The 10,300-nt window shown below is 41.5% G+C and overlaps 1 protein-coding gene across 3 annotated transcripts in view; it reads left to right on the top strand.

Annotated features, from left to right (window-relative positions):
- The first annotated feature begins 2,678 nt into the window (after positions 1 to 2,678).
- The window catches only part of LOC135557272 (adenylate cyclase type 2-like), a 73,553-nt gene continuing 65,931 nt past the window's right edge, over positions 2,679 to 10,300 (top strand). The window contains exon 1 of one of the 3 annotated variants that reach the window (XM_064990467.1): positions 2,679 to 2,924. The gene's annotated coding sequence lies outside the window, so the exon portion shown is untranslated. Of the gene's footprint in view, positions 2,925 to 4,492; positions 4,512 to 10,300 lie in introns of those variants that run through there. The other 2 variants (XM_064990493.1, XM_064990487.1) reach the window with 2 other exon arrangements.

Here is a 10,300-nt window from a genome sequence, read left to right as displayed (position 1 = left end):
TACTTGGCTGCTCTCTCTGAATGTGTTTGACAGGCTTCTTTCCAAATTATACCCCCATCCCTATATAGTACACAACTTTCACTAAATAGGGAATAGGGTGCCATTTGGGGATGCACAGACAGTGTTAACAGTTGGTCTTAGTCAGGTAACGCTCCCACAGCCCTATGGATTACTGATTGGCTGGATACAAATCACTCATTCATACACACAGCTCTATACAACAACAGTGATGTTTTTAGTTTTCCCAGACTCATAGAATTACAGTTAGAGGACATAATGATTTTAGAAAAAGTCTACAATATGTCAAAGATCCATAGGTGTGGGAGGTAATATTTTCCCATGTATTTATTGTTATATGAATATATAGTTACTATACACGTTATACGTATTAACACTAGAGTCCATACTCTTGTGTCACATATTTGGATGGGACTAGTGGAAGTATAATTGGTCAGGTACAGTACCAATGTTGCTGTTTTCCCTTTCAGTGATGAGTGACCAAGTTAGTTTGGAAACCATTTTATGAGTCATGGGCCATTTTGTTTTAATATGTGGCTGGTGTACTTCAAAAGGGAGCTGAGGTTTTGGTTGGTTTTGTTTTTGTTCAGAATATAATGTCAACAATCCCTTGCTGAAATGTCCGCTACGGCAACCTCTGATTGCAGTTCCACAACTGACCTGTAGATGGTGGCATTACTCAACTCCTTTTTCACAACTGGCACCTGCATACTGCATTTATACATTTTCAGCATCTTACAGTCAAGCATTCAGACCCCTTGACTTTATCCACATCGTTACATTACAGCCTTATTCTAAAATGTATTAAATTGAGGAGTGGCTTCCGTCTGGCCACTCGACCATAAAGGCCTGATTGGTGGAGTGATGTAGAGATGGTTGTCCTTCTGGAAGGTTCTCCCATCTACACAGAGGAACTCGAGAGCTCTGTCAGAGTGACCATCGGGTTATTGGTAAAGCAAGGCACTTCTCCCCGCTTGCTCCGTTTGGTTGGGGGGCCAGCTCTAGGAAGAGGCTTGGTGGTTCCGAACTTCCATTTAAGAATGAAGGAGGCCACTCAATGCTGAACAAAAATAATGTTTGTACCCTTCCCCAGATCTGTGCCTTGACACAGTCCTGTCTCGGAGGGGAGGGGACGTTCTACTCATGTCCAAACAATTGAATTTACCACTGGTGGACTCCAGTCAAGTTGTAGAAACATGGATGATCAATGGAAACAGGATGCACCTGAGCTCAATTTCGGGTCTCAAAGCAAAGGGTATGAATAATTTCTAAACCTTTTTTTGCTTAGTCATTGTGGTATTGTGTGTAGATTTATTTTAGACTAAGGCTGTAACAATGTGGGGAAAGTCATTTTCGAATGCACTGTGTGCACGAGCTAATCACTGTTTCCCAACCTTGGTCCTCGAGGATCCCCAACAGTACACAGTTTTGTTGTAGCCCTTGACAAACAACTCAGAGGGCTTGATGGGAAAGGGGGATACCTAGTCAGTTGTACAACAATGCATTCAACTGAAATGTGTCTTCCACATTTAACCCAACCCCTCGGGTGCGGGGGGCTTCCATAATTGACACCCACATCTTCGGCATCCGAGGAACAGTGGGTTAACTGCCTTGCTCAGGCGCAGAACGACCAATTTTTTTTTTTTTTTACCTTCTTAGCTCATGGATTTGATCCAGAAACCTTTCAGTTACTGGCTCAACACTAACCACTAGGCTACCTGCCTGACGATTAGTTGAATCAGGTGTGCTTGTCTAGGGTTACAATACTGTTAGGGGTACTAAAGGACCAGGGTTGGGAAACAGATGATCCACTGGTTGTAATTACAATTATACACATAGGAAAGTCTTAATTTTAGCAAATATGTTAGACAACATATTTGGTCATTTTTAGATGGTTAAAAAAATATTGTCCTGGGAAAGTACAGTTTGGACCTAAATGCAGTATATATCGGCTAATCTGTGAATTTGATTTAACACAAGTCATCTGTGCCATCACAATCTGTAATCGTATCTTCTCACTGCAAATACTTCAGCAAAACTGTATCAACTCATCCCAATTGTAGTTCATACAGCTATTCAAATCCATGCAATAAAATCCACAGTACAATAATTGAAACTCATGGTGAATGTTCTTTAAGGTATATTGCTGCTCCCCTAACGGGAGGAAGGGTAACGGAATAGATGTAAAGAAAAAAATCATGCAAGCAACACCAATCTGGGGAGACATGTGGGCTGCGTTTACACAGGCAGCACAATTCTGATAGTTTGTTCACTAATCTGATCATAATTGAAAAAAATATTGATGTGAAAAGATGATTTGTCAGAAGGCCAATTAGTGTGTGTGTGTGGGGGGGGAGATTAACTGGGCTTGCATGTATAAACACCCTGATGTCTGCCCTGATAGGTGTTGCTTTCTTTATCTAGTGGTTTAAGTAGATTTACATTATTGGGAAAGTGTTCACACAGCACAGAAGACAAAGTGCAATGCTGCTATTTAGAGTGGCAGTAGATGTCCCTCACTACCATGATGAGCTGTATTTCACACAGTGAGACGGATTTGATTGATATTCCCCCAGTTGTTACATAATTGTGCAACTCATAAACGCCTAACAATCAGTTAATACATGAGAGTGGAATGGCTTTGGCAAAACCGATAACTATCTTCTGTTCACTCTTAAATGTGGGTGTGAGTACACCGTAGCTACCTGATGAACATCTTTTCCGCATTCAAAAGCAAGTCCTCAAGAGCGCACGCAGAATGCACACGGGGACCCAGAGAACATTTCGCTCGCGGTGGAACTAAACTTGCAGAGTGGACAAGAGAATAATTCGTCCACCACGAACTCGTCTCTAGAATACGTTCATTCTATATTTGGAGACAACCGGTATACGTTTGCCTACAACAGGTAAAACGCATTCTTAATTTGGGTTTGCGCTAGTGTTAATACGATGTAAACTACTGAGAGGAATTGTATATTTGTGGTGCGCTTCCCCAGTGTAAAAAGTTGCACATTTCAAAGTATGTTGTCTATCCGTGATACAATGTTGGTTTTAATGTAGCCTACGAATCCCACTACATATCGCAGTCTCACCTTCACTTTACGTAAGTACTAAGTAGAGAGGTAGTACATTGTAGGGGGTAACCAGTCGATCTCGTGCAAGGCTGCCCAATTCCGGCCTTAATGGGCCGAAACACTTCTGGTTTTTATCCTCCCAATCATGGACTCATTCAGACCTGGGACACCAGCTGAGCACAATTTAACTACCAGGTATAAACAAAAAACAAGTGTTTCGGCCCCCAGGACCGGGATTGGGCAGGCCTGGTCTAAAGAACAGAAACTAATAAAAGTGTATCTCGTTTGAAGACCGTTGAATCAACTTTACCTTGTCCTCTTAAATAAGTGGGGACGTACTTTTTTGTATTGTAGCGCATTATAAAAAAATATTTGCCTAAGTATACATCTAATAATCTACTCAACCTACAATCAGTTTCTGATCTGCACAATGGTAGCCTATATAATAATAATTATAGGCATATTTATCAAAATATAGAGAACCAGATCTGTAGTGTCTGTGACATGTCCATCTAAAAACGATCCCATTAAGAAATCATAAAGGTTATGTTTTTAAATATGCAGCAGTATCTCTTTTAAGAATATTATTTCAAGGGTTTATCCCCTGATATTTCCCCTTTCAGCTAATCAGGCTTCCTTTGTTTCTCAGTGGTCTGCCCATGGGAGATAAGCAGGATGAATCTTCTGCTTATTCCATACAAAAACAGGGAATCTGAAAGCCTCGTGTGTTTCGTCACATAATAATACCATATGTTACAATTAGAAATACAGTGAGTGGTGTGCATTGATTTGCCCCTTATGGCCTCCAAATCGGAGAGTATTACTGTATTTGAAAGAATGAAAAAGAACATCTGAGGTTCTCCCTCTTAGTAGGCTACCAAAAATTGTATTCATGAGATTGAGCAAGGTTTATTTTTCTGGAAAAGAGCTTAGTTTAAAGATTACATTTACTGGGGGCATAAATTGGGCATTTCCTAACCCAAGTTTCTAGACCGAATATGTATCTCGGAATAGCAGTAGAACACTATACCACTGTGTGACGCGTTTACCGACATGTGCCTGTTTGGCAACGCTTTGGTCAGATAGTTCTGATTCGGAATGCATCGGCGAACGGTGCCCAGGAAATAATTAAATCCAATTGTTAGACGCTACCAGCCCTTCCTCCAAAGCAAAACCCTTATCGCGTTGCACGTTCAGTCTGTGTTTCACACCTGTTTATCCTCGCTAATCAGCCTTGCAATACCGGTAACATGCTTGGTCTAGAAACCGGGCTAGTCATCTCTTTGTTTGTGCTCTGATGAACTGTAGCAGACAGACCAGTAATGAACTCAGCGCAGATCAAATAGTCAGTCTGGTCTACAAGAGCTTTCGATTTGTGAGGAATGGTTATTGGCTTGACCTTCAGTGGTGATTTCACAGGTAAAGAGCAACATGGGTGTTTACCTGTTATATAAAATCTTAAAGAACAATATACTGTTCAGGTTATGGACAGCATGGATGCTGCTATCATCATGCAATCAATGCAATCTTATTCGGTAAACAATAAGGAGCGCTGACATATTTTTTCCCCATGTAATTCAATTGGGGAAAAACAATAATGCATGAATGTGGATTTAAACAGGCTTATGCAAGTTACAGTGAACGTGTCTCATCCTTTGCCACACAGCTGGGTGTAACAGCTGGCCACTGCAGACTGTAGTGCCTTCAACTTGGGTCAGAATGGGGCATTGGCACAACCCCAACAGCACCATCCTCAGTCCGCATCATTTCCCTTGTGTGGTGAATTGCATATAATATAAAACTGCGTGTTGACTAAAACAATGAGTTGATTTATTCAAAACACAGTTTCTCGGTGAGTAATGACATTTATGTAGCAGACGTATTGTTGTTTTGGTAGAGGATTTATTCCTCTCTATGTTATGTCTGGTTGTAAAATATGATTTATTTGTAGTGTGCCGCTTGGCAAGTCATGTTCTGGGCTTATTGATGCCATTTCAATATCTCTTATGTCAAACAGCTCTGTCTGCGCTAGCATAGTAGAACCACCTGCATATAGATGTCACCAGTGCATACATTGGGCTTTGCATATGCAATGTGTATCATTTGGCTGATTACATCACTAACCCATTGTCGTTTTGACTCAGTGGAGAAATGTATGCACCTGCCAGCACTAAATACATACAGACAGACACATTGAGGCAGGGGCCTGCTGCTCATGGGTCAGTGTTTAGTGTCCTCGTAGTAGAGCAGTCAGATCAGTCTAAACAGTGAAGTGTTTTAACGTTTTCCATTGATGTTGTAATCATCTATTGTGTTCTCTCCGTAATGTGTTGTCTACTGCTCTGCGGTAGTTATGGAAAGGCTGGTACTTTGATAGATTTGACAGTGTAACGAGTTGGGACGGAGCAGAGCAGGCCTCAGTACTACACTGAGGAACACGTCTACACTGGCTGGACAGATGCCAGGTTCTTCATCCTCATTGAGAGTTTTGTGTTGAATCTCTAATCATTGTTTTGCCTGAGTTGTTGTTTTTCCTACATCGTGGGGTGTTTGTCCTGTATGGCTCTGTCTGACCCTGTTTGTTTGCATGTCGGACCATATTGCAGGCAAATATTCTGATTTGTCAGCAATTTATAACTTCCCTAAAATCCTTAACTTTTAGGGGCCTGATTTTAAAGGGGGAGAAATATATTAAAGAGTTCAGCTGTTGATTCCACTGGATCGGGGGAAGAATTATATTCAACTGGGTCATGGAACCTACAGTATGGGTGAAGACACGATGAGGAACATGCTGTATGCTGCGCTGTATTGAATTCAACATCTTACCATTGGTGGTAAAGACAGTACAGACAGTGAAGATATACAGGCAGTTACAACAGGAAGTGAAAGTGTCTGTTTGCAGTGTCTCTTGAGAACGGGGGTCGCCACAATCTGTCAGAGCCAGCTTCGCGTAGTGGAACATGTACACACACTCTCCCCTATTAGCTCTCCTGTATGTACGACTAGTGCCACTCCTCCACCTCCTGGAACCCCTGAGTGTTTCAAATTCTCCATTTGCTTTAGTGCTCCCTCTGCTTCCGTACATCAGTGTTTCACAGAGAGCTTACTTTGTGTGTTTCAATTTATAAAATAATGAAAGTTCAACTTCAGAACAGATACTGGCATGATGATGATTTGGCCGGCCCCAGCCTGATCCTCTCTCTTATCGCTGTGTTTTTGGTGGGGTCCAGACAGATCTACATCTCCCTAGTGCTAAAGACTTCCTTCCTCTATCTCCTGGGGAAGAATTTGTGCCCCCCTACCAAAGCCCCCTCCCCCAGTTGACATGAGGAGGCTTCAGTGTGGCCAGTGTGCTAATCCCTGGGAACACACAATGAGGACTAATATGACTAATGAACCTTGACTGCAGGGCCTCCAGCCAAGGCCTTCTACTAATCCTCACCACAACCACCCACCCATCATGTTCATACTATATGCATGCAACACAGACTGACAAATGTTATGCACTCTCAGTGAGATATGAAAATTGACTAAAACAATGAGTTTATTCATTCAAAACACAGTTTCTCGGTGAGTAATGACATTTATGTAGCAGACGTATTGTTGTTTTGGTAGAGGATTTATTCCTCTCTATGTTATGTCTGGTTGTAAAATATGATTTAGGAAGGGGTTGGATGTAGGCTATAACTGTGCATTTAGCTTTCCATTGCTGTTGAATGCTTTAACCCAGAACGTGTTTGATCTATTTGTAGTGTGCCGCTTGGCAAGTCGTGTTCACCATACCTGTTCCCTTCAACATAGCTCTGAGGTCAAAGGAGCATTGGGTGGACATGACCTTTTGGGTGAAGTCCCCCTGTTGTCACTCCCAGGATATCCGCCTCTTTTGTGTTCTGTAAGCATAGGAAGTTTACCCCCTGAAAAAGATGGGCATGAGGACGACATTATTGCGAGCAAGGTTCCTCCGAAGCAGCTAAAGGATAAAAGAGACCATTCTATATGATCATCTACATACTAACCTTAGGCTGTTCTTAACTCCTCTGTTATAAAAGGCCCAACTTGACAATTTACCTTTGTCACAGACATGCACTAAAATAATGTGTTCTGTGGGAGGGTTGCTGTTGATTTAATGGAAACAATCACATTACCATTAGGTCACAACGCGTCACTGTTGACCTGTTGAAGTTCTAGTATCATTATGTACATCAAGTGTTATTTGTTTTATTTTGATTTGAAGGTATGCCCTTTTTATGTACGAATTAGTCCAGCTAACAATATTATGAAAACAGTTTGGTCATTTTACCAGACGCTCTTATCCAGAGCTACTTTCAGTAAGTAGTTAGTGCATACATTTTTTGTACTGGTCCCCCGTGGGAATCAAACCCACAACCCTGGCTTTGCAAGCGCCATGCTCTACTAACTTAGCCACATGGGACCCATTGCGAACATTTGTTTAATAATTGTATCATTACTGGCATACTGTGAGCTGGCACACTGACTAGGATATTGCTCAGCCAAGAGGCAGGGCACAACAGACAGTTGGCCGTCTGTCTGACTCAGCCTGCCATTATCACAGTTGTTGTTGCATCAGGACAGACTGAGCCTCTAGTCTGCTACTCTATAATGATTCAAGTCTTACTACCTCTCTTCCTCAGTCAGCTACTCTACAGTCAATGACACTCTTATTATAGCCGAGACCACCTGCAGTCAGCAGAGTTTGGTTGTGTGCTGCCTTTTGTGAGGTGTGCCACTACCTACCCAGCCTTAGTAGCCAGCCAGGCAGGCAGTCTTCACACCTCATTTAAATGATGATTACCAGACCACTGTTAGCAGATTGGATAATTACTGGATGTAATTGTTGCAACATAGAGGAGGAAAACTATATGGAAGGCTTGACCTCCTTCCACTATTCCCAGCATATGCTTAGGTTGTGCAGTACGGGGGTAGCTAAGTTTGGTTGTCATATGATTTTCCCTGTGACTCCAGTAGTCAACTTGGATAATCATTGATGAGTGCACTAATCACCACCACACCAAACCCAAATCAAACAGGCTAATTTCGCCCATGTCAAATGAAAAGTTGTTGACAACATCTCTTGATGTGAACAAAACAGACCCTAGGTACAGACCCTAGGACTAACCTCTGACCAGGTGGTCTGGCTAATTGCCTGGATCCATACGAGAAGTCTGTATATAAGGAGTTGCTGAGTGTCATGTAATGGAGGAATGTCAGGCACCAGCCTTTGTCTGAATGTCATCTCTGTTCTCTCACACGCTGATGGACAAGTCTGAGGGAGCTGTGACTCATTAGTTTACCTCAGGACAGACTTGTTATGTGGTCTTTTTAACTGTCAAAAATGACTCAACTGTCTGAGTCTGTCAATAATATCGAGTTAGATTTCCTCGAAAGGACATTGGCAGTACACTGAACAAAAATATAAATGGAACATTTAAAGTGTTGGTCCCATGTTTCATGAGCTGAAATAAAAGATCCCAGAAATGCTCCATATGCACAAAAGCTTATTTCTCTAATTTTGTGCACATATTTGTTTATATCCCTGTTAGTGAGAATTTCTCCTTTGCCAAGATAATCCACCCACCAGACAGGTGTGGCATATAGAGAATCTTATTAAACAGCATGATCATTACACAGGAGCACATTGTTTTGGGGACAATTAAAGGCCACTCTAGTTTTGTCATGCAACACAATGCCACAGATGTCTCAAGGTTTGAGGGAGCATGCAATTGGCATGCTAACTGCAGGAATGTCCACCAGAGATGTTTCCAGATAATTTGATGTTAATTTCTCTACTATGGTGCATTTCTGTTTGTAATAAACCCCTTTTATGTGGAAACACTCAGTCTGATTAGCTGGGCCTGGCTCCCAAGTGGGTGGGCCTATGCCCACCCATGGCTGTGCCCTTGCCCATTCATGTGAAAACCATAGATTAGGGCCTAATGAATTTATTTAATTTGATTGATTTCCTTCTATGAACTGCAACTCAGCAAAATCTCTGAAATTGTGTGCATGTTGCGTTTATAGTTCAGTTTACAGTGCCTTCAGAAAGTATTTAAACCCCTAGACTTTTTCCACATTATGATAAGTTACAGGCTTATTCTAAAATGGATGAAATAAATAAAAATCCTTAGCAAGCTACACAGAATACCTCATCATGACAAAGTGAAAACAGGTTTTTAGAAATTTCTGCAAATGTATTAAACATAAAAACAGAAATACCTTATTTACATACAGTTGAAGTTGGAAGTTTACATACACTTAGGTTGGCATCATTAAAACTCGTTTTTCACCCACTCCACATATTTCTTGTTAACAAATATAGTTTTGGGAAGTCTGATAGGACATCTACTTTGTGCATGACACAAGTAATGTTTCCAGCAATTGTTTACAGACAGATTATTTCATTTATAATTCACTGTATCATAATTCTAGGGGGTCAGAAGTTTACATACACTTAGTTGACTGCCTTTAAACAGCTTGGAAATTCCAGAAAATCATGTTTTGGCTTTAGAAGCTTCTGATAGGCTAATTGACACAATTTGAGTCAATTGAAGGTGTACCTGTGGATGTATTTCAAGGCCGACCTTCAAATTCAGTGCCTCTTTGCCTGACATCATGGGGAAATTGTAGAAAAATTGTAGACCTCCACAAGTCTGGTTCATCCTTAGGAGCAATTTCCAAATGCCTGAAGATACCACGTTCATCTGTACAAACAATAGTACGCAAGTATAAACACCATGGGACCACGCAGCCGTCATGCCGCTCAGGAAGGAGACGTGTTCTGTCTCCTATAGATGAATGCACTTTGTTGCGAAAAGTGCAAATCAATCCCAGAACAACAGCAAAGCACCTTGTGAAGATGCTGGAGGAAACAGGTACAAAAGTATATTTTTCCACAGTAAAACAAGCCCTCTATCGACATAACCTGAAAGGCCGCTCCGCAATGAAGAAGCCACTGCTCCAAAACCATAATTAAAAAAGCCAGACTACGGTTTGCAACTGCACATTGGGACAAAGATTGTACTTTTTGGAGAAATTTCCTCTGGTCTGATGAAACAAAAATAGAACTGTTTGGTCATAATGACCATCGTTATGTTTGGAGGAGAAAGGCGGATGCTTGCAAGCCAAAGAACACCATCCCAATCATGAAGCACGGGGTGGCAGCATCATGTTGTGGGGGTACTTTGCTGCAG

Source organism: Oncorhynchus masou, chromosome 2 (genome assembly GCF_036934945.1).
Source record: "Oncorhynchus masou masou isolate Uvic2021 chromosome 2, UVic_Omas_1.1, whole genome shotgun sequence".
Classification (NCBI taxonomy): Eukaryota; Metazoa; Chordata; class Actinopteri; order Salmoniformes; family Salmonidae; genus Oncorhynchus; species Oncorhynchus masou.
The sequence above is the reverse complement of the archived record's forward strand: the minus strand, read 5'-3'. Positions and strand labels throughout refer to the sequence as shown.